This window comes from Suricata suricatta, chromosome 5 (genome assembly GCF_006229205.1).
Source record: "Suricata suricatta isolate VVHF042 chromosome 5, meerkat_22Aug2017_6uvM2_HiC, whole genome shotgun sequence".
In the NCBI taxonomy this organism is placed as follows: domain Eukaryota; kingdom Metazoa; phylum Chordata; class Mammalia; order Carnivora; family Herpestidae; genus Suricata; species Suricata suricatta.
This window is the reverse complement of record NC_043704.1, coordinates 54,245,642-54,255,721: the sequence shown is the minus strand read 5'-3', so window position 1 is coordinate 54,255,721 and position 10,080 is coordinate 54,245,642. Positions and strand designations below refer to the sequence as shown.

The 10,080-nt window shown below is 38.5% G+C and overlaps 1 long non-coding RNA gene across 1 annotated transcript in view; it reads left to right on the top strand.

The window, feature by feature from the left end:
- LOC115292648 overlaps positions 1-10,080 on the top strand; it is a 36,791-nt gene that overhangs the window by 14,188 nt on the left and 12,523 nt on the right. The window contains exon 3 of the long non-coding RNA XR_003909076.1: positions 8,604-8,689. This is a non-coding gene — a long non-coding RNA (uncharacterized LOC115292648). The remainder of the gene's footprint in view (positions 1-8,603; positions 8,690-10,080) is intronic.

The following is a 10,080-nucleotide window of genomic DNA, read 5'->3' as shown; positions in this document are numbered from 1 at the left end:
AGGGCACTTAAGGGGAAGAGCACTGGGTGTTGTATGGAAAACAATTTGACAATAAAATATTATGGAAAAAAAAGAATAGATACAAAAAGACAAATAATTTTAAGTGTTGGCAAAGATGTGGAGACAAAGGAATCCTCATGCACTGCTGGTGGGAATGCAAATTGATACAGCCTCTGTGGAAAACAGTGTGGAGGTTCTTCAAAAAATTAGAAATACTGTTAATTCCACTACTATTTACAAAAACACTAATTTGAAAAAAAGTTCCTCTGTGTTTATTGCAGCATTATATACAATACCCAAGACATGGAAGCAACCCACATGTTTATAAATAGACAAATGGATAAAGAAGATGTGTTAAATATACACAGAGGAATATTACTCAGCCATAAAAAGAATGAATCTTGCTATTTTTTTTTTAAATTTTAAAACATTTATTTATTTTTGAGAGACAGATACTGAGCAGAGGAGGGGCACAGAGAGAAGGACACACAGAATCGGAAACCGGCTCCAGGCTCTGAGCTGTCAGCACAGAGCCCAACACGGGGCTCGAACCCACAAACTGTGAGATCATGAGCTGAGCTGTAGTCGGACGCTCAACCAACCGAGCCACCCAGGCACCCCAAGATCTTGCTATTTGTGACAACATGGGCAGACCTACAGGGAATTTTGCTAAATGATATAAGTCAGACAGACAAAGATGAAGACTGTATGATTTCATTTATGTATGGAATCTAAAGAACAAGTGAATAAGCAAACAAATAAAAAAGAAATAGACCCATAAATATAGAGAACAAACTGATGGCTGCCAGAGGGGAAGGAGGTGAGGGGATGGGCAAAATGTGTGAAGGGAAGTGGAAGGAACAGGCTTCCAGTTATGGAATCTATAGGTCAGGGGAATGAAAGGTTCCGCACAGACAATATAGTCAGTGGTAATGCGGTAGCATTATGTGTGACACATGGTAGCTCTACTTGTGCTGAGCATAGTGTAATGCGCAGCTTTGTTGGATCACTATGTTGTACACCTAAAACTAATGTAACTTTGTGTGTCAGCTATACTTCAATTAAAAAATAAAAATAAAAATAAAGGAGGAGAAGAATTAGGGATATCCTGTAATCTCTGTGTGTTTTAGGTTTGTCTTCACGCCTGCCATGTCAAGGATGGGCACCAACACTCAAGGCCCTGTACAAAAACTCCCTGCACAGTAACCTTCTGTCTCCCACAAGGAACCTCCTGGGCTCTTCACCTTCTTGCCTTTACAGCTTCACTTCCCTTTGACATCCTGTTTGTCAGGATCGGGCCTTCTTAGCATCGCTTTAAAAAGCCCATGGCGCCTGATCTCTTCTCTTTATCTTTAGTATTTGCACGGTTCAGCTCTCTTGGTAACTGTGGGGGTGAATGTCCTGTCCCATTGCCCAGGTCCTCAGTGACATAAACTGGAAACCCATGTTTGTGTCTTCTCCAAAAGCAGTCAAACCATGTTAACCTAACAGAAGGAGCATGATTATCCCAGGAGCGGCCACAGCAAAGGAGTCCTTGGGTATAAAGAAGAGACTCATTTTGAGGTGCTACAAGCTTTCTGTGACGAGACACAACTTGTGTCTCTTTAGTTAGGAACCCCAGGGGACATGGGTGAAGGTGCGTGAGTAATTTAAAATGTTAGAAATTGCATAAATGCTAATATATTGATACTATTTAACCTGATATTTGTACAAGTTTTTATTGTCTAATGTTCTAAGGCTGTCTGTTTTACAGAATGATTTCATGATTTCTCCTAAGTAAGTTGCCTCACTCTTCTAACTGGAGCCTAGGTAGCCTCGTAGCTATTTTAACTGTGAAGAACTTATAGAGTTCTTCACAGTTTCCTTAAGGGGTGTTTAAAAATACATAAGTCAAAATTATATCACCTTAAATACATTATGAGTTAGAAAGCACACAGTTAGCCCTGCCAAAGTTTCCTTTGCTTTGGGGAATTGGAAAAATTATATTGTAAGTGCAGACAAAGTGAGGTTTCTCTCACAGGCAGATATTTGATTCTACTCTGGACTTTTGTTTAGAAATTTTGTTCAGTTTCTTGGAAGAACTAAATAAAATTGCTGCAGAGAGGCCAGAGGGGGGCACCAAATAATCATGATTGATAGAGTGGTTTGTCTGAGCAGTTGTCAGAGGCTCAGGCATCAGGTTCCTGAAACCTTTGCGTCTCGTCCGACCACTTTCAGCAGAAAGAACATTAAAGTTTTCCTGTTTACTGAATTATTGTCAAACCAGGAGCTAACATCCCAGCTTTAAAAGCCCACAAAAGTACTCATCTAATGAGGAAGCAGCAGTTGGCAGGATCTGTGGTTGCAAACATTTTAGAAAGCCTGTGCACTTTTAAACTCTTATTTCACGAATTAGAGCTGAACTGTAGGAAAAGTTGAGAAACAAACTTCACCAGTACTTTGGAAAGTACTGAGATGGATCCTTCTTGATCTTTCTCTCTGAGGCAGAGAAATTATTGTCAGTTTCCTAGCCTTAATTGTTCTTGGTAAGCTGCCTGAGTGTCTCTTTTGGTCTTCAGGATGGGGGATAAATTTATCACATTTTAAAATTCATTTTTACATTTGGCTATTTGAGAAAAGTCTGCTTCCTTTGCCTTAGGCAGGATTTCCAAGTTGAAGGTAACTTTCATAAGTATCCCACCACAAATGATGGAAAAGTTGTGTTTCATGTTGTTGGTACTTACTATCTCTTGTGGTCTGTAGATTGCTGATATGTCCTTATTGGTAAGTGGACTAATTTGAGGCAGAGGGCTGGGCCAAGGGCAAAGGGATAGGAATTTCCTCTGTTCAGTTGAGGAAGATATAGGTAAGCTTACTCTGTTCTTCACCAGTACTTAAGGGGTTCTAAGTCTTGCAAAATATGTGTGAATATCAAAAGTGATTAGTTATGATCATGTGAAATTTAAGACTCACTTTAGCCCCACACTTCTGTTTGTCACCTCAATTGTCTTTTTGGTTTTCTGTATATTCAAAGGGTATCTCAAAGTTCTTCACTGTCCCTTTTTGTAGAGTGGCATCTGTGCTTAGTTTTTTTTCTTGTTATGGTGATACATGACAAGTGAACCAATGTACATAGACCAATTCTGACTTAGAGAGACAGAGCCTGTGAGGATCCTAATAAATACTGGCTCCTTTATTGTCACGTTTTAACTTAGTGTTTAAGAACCTGGACTCTGGAGCCGGACTACCTGGTTATGAATCTAGACTCCGCCTTTTTTTTTTTTTTACTGTATTTATTTGAGAGAGAGAGAGAGAGAGAGAGAGAGAGACAGCACGAACAGGGGAGGGTCAGAGAGAGAAGGTGACACAGAATCTGAAGACAGGCTCCAGACTCTGAGCTAGCTGTCAGCACAGAGCCTGATGCGGGGCTTGAACCCATGAACCGTGAGATCATGACCTGAGCCGAAGTCAGACGCTTAACCGAGTGAGCCACCCAGGCGACCCTAGGCTCTGCCTCTTATTACCTGTATGATATTAGCAAGGTGGTCAGCGTCTCTGTGCTTTGATTTTTTCATCTGCAAAATGGAGTACTAATAGTATCATAGGGTTATTGTGAGAATTAAATCAGTTATTATAGATATGGCAGTTAGGACAGTACTTAGCATGTAGTGTTTCATAAGCACATGCTAAATAAATGTTTACAGGCAATGTAAAACCTGTTCTCTTAGTCTCATAAAATATTTATTTCTCCAGAGAAATTCACCATCAGGTGATTTTTGTATGGGCACATATTGACTTAGGTGTCTCCTGTACTTAGCTTCCTGGCTGGTATTTCAGGACTCTACCGCTGTCTCTTATGCCAAAATCTTGTACAAAGATCATATTACAACTGACTTCTCAACATGATTTATTTAACAAACATTTATATCGCACTTACTATGTGCCCTGTACTGCTTTAAACACTATACAAATGTTAACTCATTTAATCCTCATTATAACATGAGAATACTTGTTGGATTTCAATTAAGTGATGTGAGAAAATACTTTATCCCAGTGTCTGACATGATAATCCTTCAATAAATATTTGTTGAAGGAATGAATGCATGTGAGTGGCTCAATCAATCAGCCTATCTTGTTTGCTATCAAAAAGCAAACAATACACCGGGCTGTTCTCTTAGGTGACCCAATATATTCTCAGAAACTGGAGGCACTTGAGACTCTTCTTCCACAGCTGTATTCAGTTTGTCCTGAGGGACCCAAGTAGCCTAAGTGTCCCTGTTCCTTTCTCAGTGTTACATCACTTTCTACTTTAATATTAAGTTTAGATGTTTAGTTTGAGAATAGGTAATGTCTTTGGTGACCTGTAGACTTTTATACTTATCTGTGTTGACAGTTGAATGGTCCATTCTAAATTTGCATTTTTACCATTATTTTAGATTTTGAGCAGGAAGTATCATGGTTTGTTAAAACATTAAGTTATGCCAATTTCCCCTCACTCTTTGAATTGCATGCTTTATTTTTGTTCTAATTTGGGAAAATATATTTGCATCCTGTTTAATGTGTCACTGTCCTGAAAAGATTAGCAAACAAGTACTTAATATTTTGTAATGCCTTATTATAATTGAAAACATTTACATATTAAGTCTAAGGAATAAATTACCTAAAAAATATTTCAGGTCTACTCAGCATCCATTTGGGAACATTTGAGTGGTAAATGCCAGTTTTTATGAAACTGCCATAAATATTTTTATTTAACATGCTATTGCCCCAATCAGTTGTAGACTCTTTTTATAGTCACTAAGTTAAATTGTATTTGTTGAAGCAGCATTTACATGGTAGAAAAGAATTCGTGTAGTAACAGCCTAAGACTTCTATAGTCTCTGTGTCTACCTCTTTCTGTTTTCTCTTACTCTCTGTCTCTAGCTAGCAATCAAAGTATTTATCTTTTCCTAACCATCACAAGTATCTGGTGAAATGGGATTTCATTTAAAAAAATTTTTTTAATGTTTTTTATTTATTTTTGAGAGACAGAGAGAGACAGTGTGAGCAGGAGAGGGTCACAGAGAGAGGGAGACACAGAATCTGAAGCAGGCTCCAGGCTCTGAGCCAGGTGTCAGCACAGAGCCCGACATGGGTCTAGAACCCACGAACTGTGAGATCATGACCTGAGCCAAAGCCAGATGCTCAACCTACTGAGCCACCCAGGCGCCCCGGGATTTCATTTTTTTATGGTACTATTGAGAGTGGCAACTGGAGGCATTTGGAAAAGGGCAAATTTACATGAGTTCAGGTCCTTTGGTTGTTATGAAGAGGTAGAGATGAGAGATCAAAATTTGCAGTCTCTTATCTTTGAGATGAAATATTATTGAGATTGTTGGAGTAGACATGGGTAATTAGGAGCAAGTTTTGGATTAAAAGAGGTCAGCAAGTCTTTTAATAGAAGTCACAATATTGGTAAAAATGGCAGTTGGAGAGTTTGACTGCACCTCAAAAAGTAGTCTGAGGTAGGTGAGGTGGAGTTTATGAATTAACAGTCAGTATAATCTGTCCCAGTCCTGACATGTAACTGTCAGGTTTTAAGCCAAGTGGTTGTTCCTATGACCCTGAAAATTCCAGTCCAATTTGGACCCCCCTTTTTTGTGTGTAGCCCTGGCTGGGGAGGGGCAGTCTTCTCAGTGTATGAAGTTTATTCATGCGGTTAGGGGCAGAGTCATGAAATGAGGGTATCATAGGAAAGTCTAGATTTTAGCTGTGCACTGAGCAGCCCCTCAGACAGGGGCAATGGGTTTCCCATTGGAAACTTTCCAACTTTAAGGGGCACATCTGTCTCTAGAGATAGGAGGTACAAACTGTGGGTGTTGAGTCCTGGTAAATGTTTTAGAGAATTCCTGGACATTTCAGGATGGTGATATGGGGCTGGCCACCTGGAAGAAAGAATTGGACTTGTTGATGTGTTTATAAGCCTTATGAGGTTATAAACCTAGGTTTTTGGCAATATTGTGATTTATAAGAAAAATGTTATCTGATCACCCAGATGACAAAAATATATTTCTCATGTATATTTGATCTTCACCCACAGCTCTTTACTCATAACTCCCCCCAAACCTTGACATTTCCTCAGTGTTGAGTGATAAAGGTGTTTCTTCAATATTAATGAAGAGACTTTTGAGCCCTCCAGAGGAAGAGGACTGGTTGCCAGGAGAATCAACAATGTGATTGGAGGATTGGAACTGGCTTAATCATTGTAATGAAGCCTCCATAAAAATCCAGAAGGATAGGGTTTGGAGAGCTTCCAGGTGACCATGCAGAGATTCAGGTAGAGAGAATAGCATGTGTGAGGAAGGCATTGCAGCTCTGTGCCCTTTTCTCATATCTCTCCCTATACATCTCTTATATCTGACTGTTCCTGAGTTATATCCTTTTTACAATAAGCCAGTGGTCTAGTAAGTAAAATGTTTCTTTGCGTTCTATGAGCTCTTCTAGCAAATTAGTTGAACCCAGGAAAGGCGCCGTGGGAGCCTCTGCTTGGCATCTGAAGTAGGGACAGAATGGGGCCAGTTGTGTAGGACTGAGCCCTTAACCTATGAGATCTAATGCTGTTTCCAGGTAACTAGCATCAGAATTGATTGATGAATCAGTAATTGAGCTGAATTATGGGATACCCTGCTGGAGTCCCAGAACTGTTTGTTGGCATGGGGGAAACTACCCCGACATGTTGGAATTGGGTCCAGGAACCCAAAAGGATACTTAATAAAAAATCAGGTGGCTCAGCAAATATTTGTGGAAAAATATTGACTAGAAGTAGAAGCTTGAGTTTTGCACTTCAAAACACTGTTGTGGGTCTCATTATTCACATGCTGATCTGTGATGTACAGCCCTCAAGTTTCAGTTTATATGTATATCCACTCCACAACATCCCGTAAATTCTCATCTACCTTCTGCTGCCCTTTCTGCCTCCTCTCTTGATGACATCTGTCCCTCTCATCATGGGGTTTAGCATGTTGGCCTCCACCCCACACCTCCATCACATCATATTGCTCCCTGCACTTGCCTTGTTCATCATCACCCTGAAGTACTTCTCATGCCACATCTTTTCATTTTTTAATAGTATTTAAAAAAGCATTTATAAACATAGAGAGAGCTAGTAGGGAGCGGTACAGAAGGAGAGAGAGAGAGAGAGAGAGAGAGAGAGAGAGAGAGAGAGAGAGAGAGAGAGAGAGAATCTTAACCAGGTTCTAGACTCAGCATGGAGCCCAACGTGGAGCTCAATCCCATGACCTTGGGATCATGACCTGAGCCCAAATCAAGAGTAAGACATTCAACTGACTGAGCCACTCAGGTACCCCTCACCTTTTCCTATTCCCCTTTAGATTGAAGGAAGCTTTTTTGGCTACTTTTACTAAACTTTTCTCCTTTTTCTAAACTTATATATTTGATAGATAAAAAGTTTTTTTTTTTAAGAGTAAGGAAGGACCACATCTTATTTATCTTTTATTTTCTGCACTGTGCTCTGGTGATGTGTGACCACAAACCAGGTTCTCAACAGTCCTCATTTGCTTAATCTACTTTATATTCCTTGAACAAACTTAATGTCTGACCTTTCAAATTGCAGGTTACTTCAGATAGTTTTCTTTTTTTTAATGGAACAAAAAGCCTCCTTTTGTTTTGTTTTATATTTATCTTTTTCAAACTCTCCTTGACTCTAATCATGGCAGAAAACTTGAAATAGAAGTTTTCTCTATGGTAGACAAAGGCTCTATGTGATTAGACGTTCCAAGCATAACTTTAGTCACAAAGCTATTATCTGAATACCTTTTCTAGTAAGTTATTGGAGAGTGTTTATTTAGACTCTTCTGAAAAAAAAGGAGAGAAAAGAAAATAAAAATCAAGTCTTCTGAAATACTTTAAAATTCTCTGATTAGAAATATATATCTTACCAGGCTACAATGCTCAGTTTGTGATTATCATAACAGTGAATTAAGTTACTTTCACAATATATATTAAGTTCCCTGGGACCTTAATGTCAAGCATATTGTTAGGCACACATAGTAGGTTCTCAACAAATATTTAATGGAAAATTAATGTATTCTAACATACAATTTTTTTGAGTGTAGTATTCTATTTTGGCATATTGCCAAATGTAATTGAATAGAAAGACTGCAAAGTGCTTATTTATGACCAAATTAAAAACCTCTTTGAGGTTACTAGAGGTACCTTTGTCTTCACACAGCTTGAAAGACAATAAGCTGTTTTTACATAGAGGTTATATTTAGTTGTTTTTTTTTTAGATTCACAATAGTCTATTATTATAATTATATTTTAGCACAGACTGATAAACAAGACATCAACATTATTATCTTTTCTCTTTTCATTTGCAATTTTTCTTTCTCAACAGAATTCCTTCTCAAAGCTATTCACAGGAATTTAAATTAAATTAGTATTCTTTAGGTTACATGTGATATAAATTAATATTCTCTCTGGATAACTGGTTGATGATTATTTTCATAGTTGTATTATGGACTTTGGTATTATTCAAAGAATACATAATTTAACTCTTGGCAAGTTTAAAAAAACATTTTCTTCTAAATAATGCCTATAAACCAGTCTGTTCCTTTCCTTGTTAGTCTAGGGCTATGACTGAAACACCAGATGTGAAGAGGATCATAAATTTCTGTTCTGTTTGGATCTAGATCAACAGGAGGACTGATGGGTAAGTAGAAACATGTTTATGGATGGATTGTGGAACCTGCATGCTAGCATCGGCTTGTGGCTGTGGATTTTATAGGGTTAGATTTTTTTTCTTTTTTAATATATTTTGTCACATTAGCTAATATACAGTGTATACAGTGTCCTCTTGGTTTCGGGGGTAGATTCTTGTGGTTTGTTGCTTATATGCAACACCCAGTGCTCATTCCAACAAGTGCCCTCCTCAAAGCCCATCACCCATTTTCCCCTCTCCCCTGCCTCCCAATCAACCCTCAGTTTGTTCTCTGTATTTAACAATGTCTTATGGTTTACCTCCCTCTCTGTTTGAAACTCTTTTTACCCCTTCCCTTTCCCCATGGGCTTCTGTTAAGTTTCACAAGTTCCACATATGATTGAAAACATATGATTCTGTTTTTCTCTGAATGACTTATTTCACTTAACATAATACCCTCCAGTTCCATCCACATTGTTGCAAATGGCAGAATTTAGTTCTTTCTCATTGCCAAGTAGTATTCTATTGTATATATAAACCACATCTTCTTTATCTATTCATCAGTTCATAGACATTTGGGCTCTTTCCATAATTTGACTATCTTGAAAAGTGCTGCTATAAACATTGGGGTATTTGTGCTCCTATGAATCAGCAATTCTGTATCTGTTGGGTAAATTCCTAGTACTGCTATTGCTGGGTCATAAGGGAATTCTATTTTTAATTTTTTGAGGAACCTCCACACTGTTTTCCAGAGTGACTGCACCAGTTTGCATTCCTACCGGCAGTGCAAGAGGGTTCCTGTTTCTCTACAACCTCACTAACATCTGTTGTTTCCTGAGTTGTTGATTTTAGCCACTCTGACCAGTGTGAGGTGGTATCTCAGTGTGGTTTTGATTTGTATTTCCCTGATAATGAGAGATGTTGAGCATCTTGTCATGTGTCTGTTGGTCATCTGGCTGTCATCTTTGGAAAAGTGTCTATTCATGTCTTCTGCTCATTTCTTCACTGGATTATTTGTTTTTTGAGTATTGAGTTTGGCAAGTTCTTTATAGATTTTTGATACTAATCCTTTATCCCCTATGTCATTTTAAATTTCTTTTTCCATTCTGTCAATTGCCTTTTATTTAAAATTTTTTATGTTTAATTTTGAGACAGAGAGAGGGAGAGAGACAGAATGTAAGCAGGAGAGGGGCAGAGAGAGAGGGAGACCTCTCTGAAGCAGGCTCCAGGCTCTGAGCTGTTTGCACAGAGCCTGATGTGGGGCTCAAACTCACAAACCATAGATCATGACCTGAGCTGAAGTCGGTCACTCAAATGACTGAACCACCCAGGTGTCCCTCTATCAGTTGCCTTAAAAAATTTTTTTTAATGTCTTTATTTATTTTTGAGAGACAGAGAGAGAC